The sequence below is a fragment of the Hoplias malabaricus genome, chromosome 9, assembly GCF_029633855.1.
Source record: "Hoplias malabaricus isolate fHopMal1 chromosome 9, fHopMal1.hap1, whole genome shotgun sequence".
Taxonomy (NCBI): Eukaryota; Metazoa; Chordata; class Actinopteri; order Characiformes; family Erythrinidae; genus Hoplias; species Hoplias malabaricus.
This window is the reverse complement of record NC_089808.1, coordinates 31,433,298-31,448,717: the sequence shown is the minus strand read 5'-3', so window position 1 is coordinate 31,448,717 and position 15,420 is coordinate 31,433,298. Positions and strand designations below refer to the sequence as shown.

Sequence of the window (15,420 nt, the reverse complement as noted above, 5' to 3'; positions counted from 1 at the left end):
TTGTCAACTTGATTCATATGAAGTATCACAGCCATGAAGCAATCGTTAACGTTATATCAAAACCTTATCATTGTTTTGTCTTTGATTTCTCACAGGACCAATATTGGACAAAACGTCAGAACATATCTTACTTTAACAAATATCAGAGCTAGCTATGAATTTGCCTCCTGTTAATATGTCAACCATATGAGGTTTTGTTATGACACCGAGGACGTATAGCAGTAAATGGTCTGTTATTGTTATGAAGGGCTTGGGTTACTCAGGCTTGGGTACACTATGTTGAGCAAGCTCAAGGTTACAATTTCCAGGCCTGACAAATCAAATGTGTTTTAGTGAGGGGACAGAGATGAGTGATGAGTCTCCTGCCTTTTGGCTGCACTCTGTCTCTTGTGTTCTATCAGGCCAGCACTGATGGGCTTGCTGCATGTCCATCACAGCTCACAATACTCATACTTCACTCTATCTAGCACCGAACTCCTCAGCCAAGTCATAGTGCTCATCATCGTTAGAGACCACAGGGAAAAACAACATGGATCTGGCAGTGTTTACTTTTTCTGTGTTGGAGTTCTTTTTACTGCCCTTCTGTGACACTGTTGTAGATTCAGAGAAATTTGTAATGTGCGGTGTTAATGTAATAATTGATCTTATGTTATACTGTACATAGAATAAAAACAACATGTACAACAAACATCTCAAAGGATGGTACCATCATCTCACAGCCTGCTTATATATATATATATATATATATATATATATATATATATATATAGACATTAATGTAAATTATTATATAATAATGAATATTCTTTACATTTTCCACTAGATTAAGGTTAATAATCCTGATAAAACATTAACTGTCCTCCACTACATGACACTATAACACTATAAATATGAGTTAACCACTTAAAATGTTCTAAGGATATGTCTGATTTTGTGATACAGCATCATTTGTGGTTTCTCAACACTAGCTCCATCACAAAGAAAGCCCAGCAGCATCTCTTTTTCTTCTGCTAAGGATATCTTCCACCTCCCACCCTGGCCACATTGTTCAGGGGGACCATCAAGAGCATCCTGAGCAGCTGCAGCTCTGCCTGATTAGGGATGTGCATTGCATTAAGTCCCTGCAGAGGATGGTGAGCATAGTGGGGTGTCTCTCCCCTCCATCACTGACATTAAAACCACACGCTGCATCCGCATAGCAGCCAGCACTGTGGAAGACCACATACACCCGTCACACACACACTTCACTCTCCTACTGTCTGGAAAAAGATACAGAAGCATTCGGACTCTCTTCACCAAACTTTGTAACAGCTTCTCCCCCCACCCCCAAGGCATTAGACTCAACAAGCAGTGACTAAACTGGGCTCCTCAATTACCCTTTTTAATATCAGTCGCTGCTAAAATGTAGATATATTGAATGGATATGTAGATATATTGTAGATGTAGATATATTGAATGTGTATCTCACTGCACCCTCTGTGTGTACTGTGACTGGTCAATGGCAGTCTCCACTCCCTAGTATTTATTGTTTATTGTTATTGTCTTGCGTTATTGTTGCAGGTCGTATGTTGCCACTTATTCTGTGTTGTTGCATGTCTATACACAAGCAATTTCGTCCTACGTGACTGTTCTATGTAGCACCTTGGTCCTTGGAGAAACATTTCTGTTTCACTGTGTACTGTGCACTCTGTAAATGACAGTTGAAATCACAATAAAAAATTAACTTGAACGTATTAGAAACTAACTAGAGAACGGTATTCCCTGGAGGATGACTGTGCCATGTTAGTGGTTCCCAGGGGTTGCTAGGGAGTTGCTTGGTTGAATTATGGGATGAATATCAAATGCAGATGTTGGTTTGAAGAAATGCAGAAGAATGTCTAAGCAGGCAAAAAAAAAAAATTAAAAATACATGAAAGATGTATTTTTCTAATGTTTTGGGGCATGTCTGATAAATGCCTCTTCTTACAACTGCTCCTGATTAAACTGCTCCAATTAGGTTTTTGCACAAGTCAAAAAATGATTGCAGAAAAAAAATAGCTGTATACAAGCCAGAATTACACAATCAGACCAAACAATCTGAAATCAGAATGGTGTGAATACCTCAAAAAATATGGGATGTGTCAGAGGAAAAATGTCTGGCTGTACATTTATGAACTTGAAATTGCATAACAGAATACTTGAACATTGCTTTCTGCTTAAGGCCGGGTTACACCTACTTCCTGTACCTGTAATGCAGCTTAATGGCTTGAAAAATGGGACCAGACAAGTGTCAGATTTTCTCAGCCTTTCTATACATCTATATCATCCAGACTGTTGAAAACCTTGAGGAGAGAATATTATTCAGTGAGCTTATTCACAGTGTGGGTGGATGGGCAGCTGCTGGAAAGAAGCCAACCAATTAGACTGAGATTGCTAGCTCAGAGGAAAAGTGCTGATCTTCAATCGCATTGCTTCCTGTGTTTGTGTTGTCCCTGTATCAAAGACAGTAGATTGCAGATTCATCCAAGCAGATAACAAAATGCGTTCGTTGAGCCACTGTGCAGTTGATGCATGAGCTCTCCTCGCACAATGCACTGGAACACACAAAGGAAAAAATGCTGAGGTGGCCTCTTTTGTTTGTTTGTATTGTTTTTGTATTATGTCTCCAATCCCAATGCTGAGCATCTCGTTCACTGAAAATGATCCTGGTGGACTCAGGAAACTCATGGTGTGATAGAGGAGGTTTAATACAAAAATGTGCAGTGGTTATCATTTACAGAATTAGAAATAAGAAACAAAATTCTGATGGTTAATCCCCTCCCCCTGTCCATTTTGTTAGACACACTAACAAAAACAGTAAACTCATAGAAAGTCCATCACCAGTGGGTACAGGACGTTGTTGGCTGGATATTATTGTTTGGAAGAGTATTCTCAGTCCAGCAGTGATACTGAGAGCTTTAAAAACTGTAGGAGCCCTGCTGCGTCTGATCCAATTGTACCAGCACAACACACATTACCACAACGTCAGTGTCACTGCACTGCTGAGAATGACGCATACCTGCTTTGTGGTGGTCCTGACCATTAAATAACAGGGTGAAACAAAGACAAAGTATGCAGAGAAACAGGTGGACTATAGTCTGTAATTGTATAACTACAAAGTGCTCCTAGCTATGACACCTCCAAAGGATTAGATCAAGGAGTACATCTCATGAATCTGGCTCTGTAACTCACACATGTTTAGGAACTGCTTCACAAAGAACTGTTTGTATTTAAATATGTTTTATGTCCTTGTTACATTACGGACAGGATACTTCCATCTTGTTTTGTCAGTCTGGGTTCTGGCAAAAAAATAATAATCCTAAAACAGGAAATAAGCTTTCCTGACTGAGACTGTAGCAGGGGTTGATTCACGCTGGAGCCTGGAGCTGAACATCTATGACAACGTGTTTGGAATTCTTCTTCTGGCTTCTTGGGAACTTCAAGTACAACTGACTTCCAAGACGTCTGCTTTTGATGATATTTATCAAGGGTGGGATTCCAATGCCTTTGAACTGTTAATGTGCACCATATCACAGTATGAAAGGAAATATTTTGAAGCACACTTCAGTCTTTCTGTACCACCTGTTTGCCCTGAGGGGAGTGATGTTTTACAAATAAGCCAGCCATGGTAACCACAGACTCACTATGGTCTTCAGTGCTGAGTTAGGAGCCTGATTTGAGCCGCCTGACCCAAGGTTTTAATACTTCTTTGATCACCCCTAGATAATATCCCACTCCCTTAAACATAATACTACTCTTTCAGTTGGGGGTGGATGGTGTAATTTTGTTGAGGAGAGTCTATAGTTCCTTTTCCTTTCTCACCCGTGATTTTAGTTTATTGTTGCACAAGTTCATTTGGCTCATGTTGAGGAATAGATCTGAGCTCCCGGCAGGGTGGATGATTAGAGTTCCTAGTGTCAGGTCTAAATCAAGCTAGTGTTACACATTTTCATTTAGGGAAAAAATGGTTGCTTGCACCAAGATCTATTCTGGTACAATCAGGTTACTGTAAGTTTAGACAAATGGCTATGTAGGCCAAGCAAACAAAATGGCAGAGAGTGTAGTTTAGTGACACACAAACCCAGGGTAAGACTGAAACTACCATGAATCTAATACAGTATTTATATTTATTTTTTATGGATTATTGTTTATATTCTTATATAAAATGCAACTTGCATGAGATGAAAAATTACATTGCTTTGTATTCCCTAAATGAATCCATTTATGCTTTATATATGTGTCCCCATGTTTAAAGAGGTTTCATCCAGAATCTCTGACATATCTAGGCCTCTAGGTGTCAGTAAAATGGCTGTATTATAGCATAAAGTAGAATCGTTGTAGAAAATAACTTATTGCTCTTTAGAAAGCTAGGTAGTAAGTGGTCTTCAACTGGTCTCCAGCTAGAGAAGCCACTGCAGGTAGTCAGTCATTTGAGACACAGGAAGTATCTGCAGACGGGTCTAGTGCTAACTAACTTTGCTAAAGCTAAAATATCTGTGGTCAACAGACAGGTAGCCTATTGGATTGCTCTGTCAGATAAATCAGTTGAGCCTTTTTAAAACTGCAGTTTTGATGCACCACCTGTAAACCTTGTCCATCATTAGCATGTGAAAATCATAATTATATAGACGTACATTCACATCTATTGCAGAATTATGTTGTAACTCTTTAAATGAGTGAGTAGCAACTGTGATTAATTGAAACAATTCTTTCTTCATTTGCCAGTGAAGGAAGTAATAACAGCATGTGTTTAACCCATGTAATTAACTACAGTTCATGCGTAAACATGCTGTGACATCATATTTTGTAATCCAAAAAAAAGAACAAACCTTATGTTAAACAACACCACAATTAGCATTTATCCTCTGAGTTCAAATGGAAATGGCATCCTCAGGAGACCAATTAAACCCCATACAATAACAAACAAAATAGAGCATGACCTGTTCTCCACCAGCTAATGAACTCAGTGTATACATTATACAGCTGCTTCAGAAAGGAAAACCAGTCAATTATAGATACGTTTTGATGCAATTCATACTCAAGTAATTAAAATTAAATTTCACTTGTAAAAACAAAGAAACAGCAGCATACAGGAACCGTTTATTTTGTTAAACACTTTAATGTATGTTTCTATTAAGGACCCATTATTGTAAATGAGATGTACTTATAATAAACCTGTTAACATTTTCATGGAGTTAAATGATACCTTCATAACCCATTCATGAGCTTTATTAATATTATATACAAAGATTTATTGCAACAAGCCTCAATTGCCATGAAAGTTTTATGAAGTCATTATGTATTTCTATGAAGAAATACATTCAGTAAATATATATATATTTTTTTTAGATTGTAAAAAGGTTTTTATTACATAATTTAAAGGTTCTGCTATTTTGTTTCTAAGACTTGTTTAAGACACACTCTTCTAAAGAATTTAATCCTTGGAAAAAAATCTCCTCATTTAGAGGAAGTTAACCTTCTTTTTGACAACTGAATATTCTGGCTTTATGAAACATACCTCAAATAAGTCAGATAAATATTTTGAATCAAATACAGAATTAAAAATATAAAAATGAGAACTGAAATCAATTAAATAATTATTGGATTGTGAAAAGATGGAATAGAACAGCAGTCTTTCTCTCCTGATGTAAACTGAAAAAGTGCCCCGAGTTATACTCAGTGATGCGTCACTGGAAAAATTAAATCTTATCCTAAATGTCAGAACCTACTCCTCTGCCTGAACCATATCAGTGAAAGCCTTGCTGCCACGGCTACAGAAAACTTGCAAGCAAAATACACCACCATCGCCCCTCTCTCAACCTTCCACAGTCAGTGTAACACTGGTGCATGCCTAAACTATTGTGCCTGTATTCAGATAAACATCTGCCCCTAGAGCTTCCCTGGATTCTACCCAGTTATTTGGTGGAAACAGGGATTTAAGGAGGTGGTAGAGCAACACACTTCTGATATTAGTATATAGAACATACCCACATTCAGGCCAATTTTAAAAATGATTTTTGATACAGAAAGGTTGGCCTACCAAAAAGTATGTAAAGTATATGCACTCTATACTTGGTCGGGGGTCCTTTTCCATGAATTACTGCATCAATGGCATGGAAGTGATCAGTCTGTGGCACTGCTGAGGTGTTATGGAAGCCCAGGTTGCTTTGATAGTGGTCTTCAGTTAATCTGCATTGTTGGGTCTGGTGTCTTTCATCTTCCTCTTGACAATACCCTATAGATTCTCCGTGGGGTTTAGGTCAGGCGAGTTTGCTGGCCAATCAAGCACAGTGATACTGTGGTTATTAATCCAGTTATTGGTACTAACAACTGGCCAAGTCCTGTTGAAAAATGAAATCCGCATCTCCATAAAACTTGTCAGAAAAGGGAAGTATGAATTGCTCTAAAATTTCCCGGTAGAGGGCTGTGCTGAGTTTGGACTTGATTTAACACAGTGGACCAACACCAGCAGAAGACACAGCTCCCCAAACCATCACTGACTGTGGAAACTTCAAACTAGACTCAAGCAGCTTGGATTGTGTGCCTCTCCTCTTCCTCCAGACTCTGGGACCTTGATTTCCAAATGAAATGCAAACTTTACGTTCAACTGAAAACAAGACTTTGGACACTGAGCAACAGGCCAGTCCTTTCAGAGAATACTCACCAACTGGCAGTTGCTGAATTCATCAAATAAACACCTGAAATATGTGACAATATAAAAATATATAACCAATGCTGGAAAAAAAAAAACCTTGCAACAATTTTGAATGTTTTATTTTCATGACAAAATTTGATCTCGCTGCCCTCTACACAGTGACAACATTTAGTGATATCAGACCAAAAACATTCGTCCAAATGGACTTAGAAGACAATGTTACATCAACTTACACAGAAAATTAAGTTTGTTACTTTTTCTCATGTAAAGTTACTTTTTCTAAGGTTGAATTTTCTTGTCAATTTGGATAAATACATATAGAAAACTGACTATATTTGCAAGGCACTATGGTAAAGAGACAGTAAATTTCACTTAAATTAACCATGTTAGAAAAACATTTTGCATAACGTTGTTTACATCATGACCACTTAATTATTCTGATTTTTAAAAATTCTTTTACAGAACCATTTGTGTTTTCATGGTATTCCTCATGAGATCACTGATTGGATTTTTATGCTTCATCGGCTTCTCTGTATGTTTTGGAGAAAGGAAATTATTATGAATTTGATGTAATAAGATTGTATTCCAGATTATTTTTAATCCCTTCTTGAAATGTTCCATGAGACCAATGTGAGGTAGTGGGCTAATGGATATGTTTATTTTCTTACATGCTCTGGTATTTCAACAGCAGATCACCTCTCCTCCCACAGGCTTTTATATTGGACCACTTCGGCTCCGTTACTGATCAAAGACTCTTTTTTCCCCCTTGTTCTGTCAAATAGATACTGTGCAGGGTGTTGACTTCCTGATACATTGAGTCATGACAGAGAAGAGAAACCTGCAGGTCCAGTAGCTCTCCCCAGAAACCATGGAACACCTCTCACCTACAGAACCATTGCTAAAACATGACATGAATTTTTCCATTAATGAACAGGAGGAAACCTATGCTTGGTTTAAAGACCAACTCAGAATGAATCTCAGTTTTTGTAATAAGGACAAGTATATGTTGGAAGTATTATAGTGCCTGCAAAGTGGATCGTTTTTGTAAATGAGGTGTGTGTATGTATAGACTTTTAGTAATACAAGTGCCACGAGAGCTTGAATACTTTTCATATAATGTCATACAAATTGAAGTTAACTAAACTATTTATATTATTAATTATATGTATTATATTTATATTATTGTCCCCTCCAGGGTGTGTTCCTTGCGCCCAGTGATTCCTGGTAGGCTCCATTAGCCACAGTCCATTTAAGAGGCTACATTTTACATGGTTTTATGTTAATTTAAGGTAGTGTCACAGTTTCATAGCTTCAGAGTCCAGGGGTTGTGAGTTTGAGCCGCGTTCCGGGTGACTTTCTGTGAAGATTTTGGTGTGTTCTCTCAGTGTCTGCGTGGGTTTCCTCCGGTGGGGTGCTCCGGTTTTCTCCCACTGTCTAAAAACACACATCGGTAGGTGAATTGGCGACTCAAAAGTGTCCATAACTGTGAGTGTGAGTGAACATGTGAGAATGTGTCATCCTACGAAGGACTTGCGCCCCCTCCAGGGTGTGTTTTTTTCCTTGTGCGCTCTGGACCCACTGTGGCCCTGAATTGGATAAGTGCTTACAGACAATGAATGAATGATTTTTCACCAAGGAATTTAAAATGCCAGCTTGATCATCTAAAGAGGATTTTATATCTTTAGGGATTCATAAAAAACAATTTTACAGATGTTATTTTATATCTCATACATTGTATGGTACATAGCACATTCAGTCTTGTAATGTGAGCCTTGTGCTGAGGCCCTCAAAATATGAATATGAATGGGACTATTCGTTTATCAAAGGAATTGTCACGACTTTCAAAAATGATTAAAAATATATTAGAATCTCACTACTGTGCAATGCAATATAGAATACCAAAAAACCCCATCAGATAAGCAGGATTTAAAATGTTGAGTCAGCACCAAGATCTCAGTATCACTGAATTTGTTTGGGATTACTGTGCTTCATAAGATCACGTGAAGCAGAGAATGCAGCCAACTTGTGTATTAGAGGTGTGGAGCAATTGTCTGAGAAAATAAAGCTAAATGTCTGAAAAAGAAAAGCTGTAAAACAGGAAGGCATCTAACCCCCAACTGCTCCCCGGGTGCCGTGGCTAGGGCTGCCCATTGCTCCAGGCATGTGTGTTTACTGCCCCTAGTGTTCATTAGTTTGTGTGTAAATGTGTGTTTTACTGCCTGGATTGGGTTACACGTGGCGAACAAATTCCCCTGTGGCCAATAAAGTGATTGTAATTCTATTAGTCCAGTCCCATGGTGAACTCAAAAATGAACTATACAATTTCTTATTTCTCTTATTTTGAGCGCCCTCTATATGTCCTTACTGCAGCCTTCTACGAGGTCTGCAAGGAGAAGGGCTAAGCAGAGTCCTATTACTCAACCTCATTGAGATGTAGGTGGGGACCAGTCAGAAGGCAGAGTTTGGTTAACAGATGTCTAACCAACATAGTGGAGATAAATGTATTCTATTAAGATTTGTGTGTTGAATGTAAAGCATCCTTGAGTGTCTAGAAAGGCACTATATTAATGTAACTAAAAGAATAAAAGAAATAAAAATGTAAATATGAATCTATTTGTTTAAAAATGACACTAAATAATTAATCTGAACTTCACGGCTGTAGATTACTAAATTAGCTTATTTAAAAGCTGTCCCAAATCCACTCATTTGAACCAAACATCCTTGAGGTTTCTCGCCCTAGAGGTCTTTATGTTGTTGACATCACCAAAGTGTAGACATTAAGGAGGGCCACAAGGCTTAGGGCTCCATATGGCACTGGGATACTGACTGGAAATTTGATAAAACAAGAACGGATTACAGTATCGTACAAACACAAACGTGTTTGCTACTGAAAAAAAACCTGACACTTTCTCTCATATTAACTACACTTCAGATTGTCAAAGTGCTATGAATTGTACTGCATATAAGGACAGGAAACATTATGTATCCCAGTGGGACTGGGGCTGCAGGGGGAAAAGTTTTGTCTCTTCAATGGGCTTCTCAAGTACTTCCTGGGGAAAGGCCTGCTCCATTCAGATCCACCGCAGTCTCTCACCGCACACACACCATTACTTTGTCTGATTACTTTTCACAATTAAACTGCTTGGACTCAGCATACACACATAAATGACTGATAGGGACACTTGGCCTGTTGTTAAAGTCATTAGTCTAGAGAGCACTTTAATACAGTCAGCCAGGGTAGGTCTGCAGTTTAATGAATGCAGGAAAACTAAACAATGTCCCACTGTATTTCTCATTAGCTGTCCACACTATAATATTTAATACTTGATCCTGACAGGTCTTAAAACGAAATATGTGCATTAATTTTTCTAAACAATGATTATATATTTATATAAAATATTGTGTGAAAATGTTTGTAAGAAGCTATACTACTAAGTAATTTCAGCTAATTTAAGATGTACCCATTTTTTGTACAATTTCCATAGGTGCACTGAAAGGTGAAGTGTTGACTAGATTGGTATAAAGCCTTCGGTACCTACCGGGTGAGTTGGATTGGTGTTTTTGATCGTGAACTAATCACCCAAAATTACTAAACTCACATATATTTATGTGGCTAAATGCAATCAAATGCTCATATCACACATTATCCTTGATTTCAGAAAAAAAATTCAGAGGTAATCTATGTCTACAAACTTTCATCCATGTTGTATAGATGTTTAGGTGAGAGCAGCCTGAGAAATTAACAGACTTTGACTAATGTATTTCTATAAAAGTACTGTTTTTAATGTCTTTTAAGACTATCTGAAATCCAACTTCCTTGCATTTGAGGTCAGGAAAATAATGGTACGCAGCACAGATAATCAACCCTACTTAAATATTTGCATTTAAAATGATATATTACCGTATATTTATGACATTAATAACTAGAAATGATTTAAAATTGTTTTAGAAAACCCCTGAAAATCACCCTGAACAGCTGAAGTGGTGTTCTAATTGTGTTTTTTCCCTTCCATCTTTTTTATGTAACAGGATTAGACAGATGGTGTTTGGATAACAGTGGCCTTGCATCACATTCCAGTGAGCTGCAGTTTAGGCCATTTTCTCCATCACCCTCCAGCTTTTAGCATTTAAGTAAGTGCGAGAAAAACAAATTCATTTCCCCATTAACGATGGCCAATCATGTAAGAAAAGATCTGCGGATATGACTCTCCCAATCAATTCCCATGCCTCAGTGAATCAAATTTTATCAGATTCATTATCAAATCTATTCTTCCACATTTTAATTATTTCACATGGTGTAACAAATATAACAAAGATCCTTTCCAGTGAAAATTAAGTTGTGTTAGCTTGTTAACATGTCCTGGAGATGTTTTTAATACTAGAAGACATATCAGGAGTGAAATAAGAGGTCAGCACCACTGCTCAAAGTGCAATGATTTAAAACTGCTATGTTGCAAAACAGCCAGGTATTCTGACCTCATAAACCTAAAGTACCAATCCTGTCCGTTCGCTAGCTGCAGGTGAGCAGCTGAGGGGTGAGAGGAGAGGCAGGGACTAATACCATATTCTTAGATCCACATAAAACAAAATGAAGTCTATGGTAAGAATTCCAGCTCAGTTACTTTTAAGGCTTTAGGGGATATCTGTATTTAAAAGAAAACTTCTAAATGTGTAACTCTGCTGAACAAATGTGAGGTTTTAGATATTTAATCGGTGACTGGACGGGGACACTGAAGTCCCTTAAATATTTTGGCAGGTACAAATCTTATATTTTGTGTTTGATATGTATCCAAGAAGTGAGTTGAGGGAGCTAGCATTAGATGTGTATCATTCTTCATTATTTATGCAGAAAAATTCAAACATTCTGACCTCCAAAATATACGTGTCATTTTAGAAAAACATTATACAAAACCACTTATTTTATTCATATTTAGTCTTCCTTTTTTTACTTAATACGGAATAGTGTATGTTCTGTTTTAAATTAATATTAATTACAGACTGTAATATTAATACACTATTTCACACTATGCTAATACTCCCACCAATTGAATTGCCTTGTCTTGCTTCTGTAACTCGTATCTTATAGCGTTATCTTAGCTAATCTCATACTAATTTATCAAATGCCAGCACATTTGTAGAGAGCATCCTCTATTCTTAATTTTGCGAAACAAGTCGTTGAATCATAAGACTTGATTCACTGAATCGGCCATTATTAAAAGAATCGATTCACTATCTTTGATGCAGAGCATGTTTACCAGCTCTTACCTCGCCGGTTCAGCCACGTTTGGGGAACCGGTTTCCAAAATACACAAACCTCAATCGTTTCCTTGTGAACACTTAAATGGTCTTGAACGCGCCTCTGATCCGTAAAGCAACTCCTCAGCTGTGTCTGAAACTACACTAATGCTGTTTATTGAGGGCAAAAGGCGCCGAGTCTCGTAACTCAATGTTTGCATACAACGCTGTCTGCTTTTGCTCCAATATCTTGAAGAGTTGATTATTCTGAGAAGCGAGCGTCCTGCGCAAAGTGTTACCATATCCCTGCCTTTAAAGCCTGTCTGTTGGGACAAAGTTACAAATAACTTCATTTCAAATTGCAGCCGTCTCAGGCACTGACTTGTGAGAGAGCACGATAGAAAGTTACTGTGGTCACTGCCTTCAGTTTCAGACCCACGGCTCTTCGTCGTACCGGTGGAGCGCGCGACACGAGGTGCCGTTGTCCCTGCGTTGCGTGTTGTACGCGGGTACTGCAGTAAACAGCGCGCGCTCTCACCGGGAGGAGATGGGGGAGGAGAAGGGGGCGGGGCCTGGTCTCCGCTCAGTGAACGCTGTTAATCCCGAGTTTCAGGTGACTGCAGTCAGCCAGCACTCGGGCTCCCGGGACAGTACAGCGCAAAGTGACGAGTCAGCCGTGAGGGAAAAAAGGAGACGTGGGAGAACAGTGGCAAATGAGAACTTAAGCGTAAAGAGATAATTTAACGCATTAACGACTTTTCATTAACGTACTTCGTGAAGCCTCGCCTCTTCCGCATGGGACACTTTGGCAGTTGACGTCGAAACTCCACAGTTTCGGCCGGTTACAGGACTATTTTTTGAACTTAACATTGGAAAGGGGCTCTCAGTCTTTGGGGAACCTCTCTGTTACAGCGCTCATGTGGTGAGTAATCCTGCCTCTCCGTGTGTGTTCGCTTTGTTTTGAGTAAACTTTCCATTTTCTGCCATTTTGCCGTCTCCACTGCGCATGTGGCGGAAATGTACCTGATTCAGGTAAAACACGGGAACGCTCCCAACATCCTCGAGCACAAAAATCATTTACCACACACGCGTTAATAAAACACTGGGTGTAGTTTAGTTTTTCATCAACTCAGTGAGTCTGTGTCCACTTTAGGCTATTGGTTCTTCTTTGAAAAAGCCTGTTATAAATCGCCCTGCTCCCTCCCTCCCTCCCCTTCTCCCAACGTGAGGTTTCAAAAACAACAACAACATGCAAACGTAGGGTGCAACGTTAGGCCTTGCATTTATTGTCCAGCACATCTTTCTTCGTTTTACAGTCTAGAAAGGCGTGTAATTTATTCTATATTAGTTTTTTTAGGATGTTTTGGGGCTGCTCCAGGGTTTTTTTTTTATTATTATTTGAATTTATGGAAATTCTCATAGATATTCCTCTCAGCCATTAGTAGTTGTACATTAGCCTACACCTTTTACAATGTGTTGTTAAGGGTGAGTAAAGCCATTAGTTCAATATATCATCCAGAGTAATCCAAAGCCATTGAAACGTTTAAACCCTTATCTGACGTATAGTTTTTATGAAGAACCTTAAAAAAACGGTTCACCCAAATCACCCAAAGGTTCTGCTGCTGTTTCAATTAGTAACGCCCGTATTCATGTACAGAAACATGTTTCACAGAATCTAGCCTATGGGTGAGAATTTGTAAGGGCAGGTGCTTTTCCTTTAAGTTTTACCTGAGACTGTAATGGCGCTGGTGTCGTGTTCCTCTTTACTTCTTCATTGTTTTCACATTAGACCTAGAATTAGCCTTTGAAATCCAAATAGACAGAACTGAGTACTCAATTCAGTTACCAGGGAAGTTCAAATTATGTGAGCTTAATAGTGCATTGTGTAATACACTCTATATTTAAACATTTAACCCATTAGAACAGCTGTTTATATTTCACACCCTTTGCTCCAGCTGTAAGTCTGATGAAGTTGCTCAATATACTGAGCTGATTATATATTTAATTTTTTATTTTGGGGTCTATTCCAAATTGTTGAACTGAGAGGTTCCTTAAGCCTCTCTCTTTTGTTAAGGGCCTACACAGTTACTTATTAAGAACAAATATTTATGTTTAAAATGTTCAGGTTAGGTACTCCCCTCCAGGTGTATATGTACTTATAAATACTGTTGAAGAAGCACAAGTTGTATCCACAGTTGGAATGTGCTGGATTTTGTTTGTTGTTAATCAGACTGAAGAATATTGTATTATTTCTTAATATTTTTCTTATTTCTGCTCTCAAACCCCTTTTCAATAATTCAAGGGTTTTGTTCCACGTGGTTTGTAATGACTATTTAAATGAATTTCCCCATTGAAATATAGCATTCGTATTTGTATATGTTACTAATGATAAAATCAGTTTTGCATTCTACGTGAGCTGTTATTATTTTGTAATCTCTAAATTCAAATATAAAAGAAATGTAGACAGTGTTTTTGAATGAAACCATTTGTTGGACCATCAGTTGAAACAAACGTTTACAGTGCTCTGGGCCTAGTTTCCTAAAAACTCCTTAGTGTTGAGGTCATCTAACCTGTAAGAGGGATTGAGTAATCGTTGCAGTGTTCATTTAAGGATTGTCCTTGTACTGAATGTTTCAGGATACCCAGCCCTGTTCAGAAAGAAACACAAAGCATAGTTATAGAGTTTGTTTTGATATGTTGCAACTTCTAATCTCACACATGCCTGAATCCACAGCTTGCTCCAAGACCTGGTGAGAACGTGCAAGCATGTTGAAAGACCGGCTGTGTGTGCTGCACCAGCGTCCGATTTAGGATGTGCTATGGTCTGCATTTTTATGGTTAGAGAATATGAGAAAGCCTGTACACTCCCACAATGACTGCGTGTTTCCTTGTGGAAATGAATGAAATAGTTTAGTTCAGAGGAATTTTTTCCTTTTTTCCCTAGTCCCTATATAGTCATGTGGACTGTTGTTGTTGAGAGCAGAATGTGGATGGTTGGTGCAGCCTTTTCTCTCCAGGATTTGTTACTCATCAGCCCGTGACGTGACAGTCACACAAGCACAAGATGTTTGAGTTTACATCATTTTGTACAAAGAGGTACAAATCCATATTTTATGGCTCTCTTCATTACACTGTCCTGAAACGTAAGCTGACAGTGAACTGAATAGCAGTCATAGTGAGTCCTAGGTTTCATCATTGTAATGAGAAGTACATGGCCTAAACTGTACAAACTGGCTCTTTAGCTATTGATTTTGCTTCTTACCTGTTCATACTTGGTAGCATTCATCTGACATCGGACACAGCTTGAGTCCAATCAGACAAACATGCTGACAGTGAAATGTCTTTTGGTACCTTTTATTTTAGTTGTATTTGCAAGACATGCAGCAAATCTCAGATCACATTTTCTGCTCTCTATTATTAAAAGAAATTGAGTTTGATAGAAACACACATCAGCTGTTTGTTGTTGTTCAAAAGTATTGTATCGTCCACAGGACGCTTTGAAAGAATGGTCG

General features: G+C 38.3%; 1 protein-coding gene across 1 annotated transcript in view; it reads left to right on the top strand.

The window, feature by feature from the left end:
• The first annotated feature begins 12,430 nt into the window (after positions 1 to 12,430).
• LOC136706845 (inactive ubiquitin carboxyl-terminal hydrolase 53) overlaps positions 12,431 to 15,420 on the top strand; it is a 47,428-nt gene continuing 44,438 nt past the window's right edge. The window contains exon 1 of the mRNA XM_066680506.1: positions 12,431 to 12,830. The gene's annotated coding sequence lies outside the window, so the exon portion shown is untranslated. The remainder of the gene's footprint in view (positions 12,831 to 15,420) is intronic.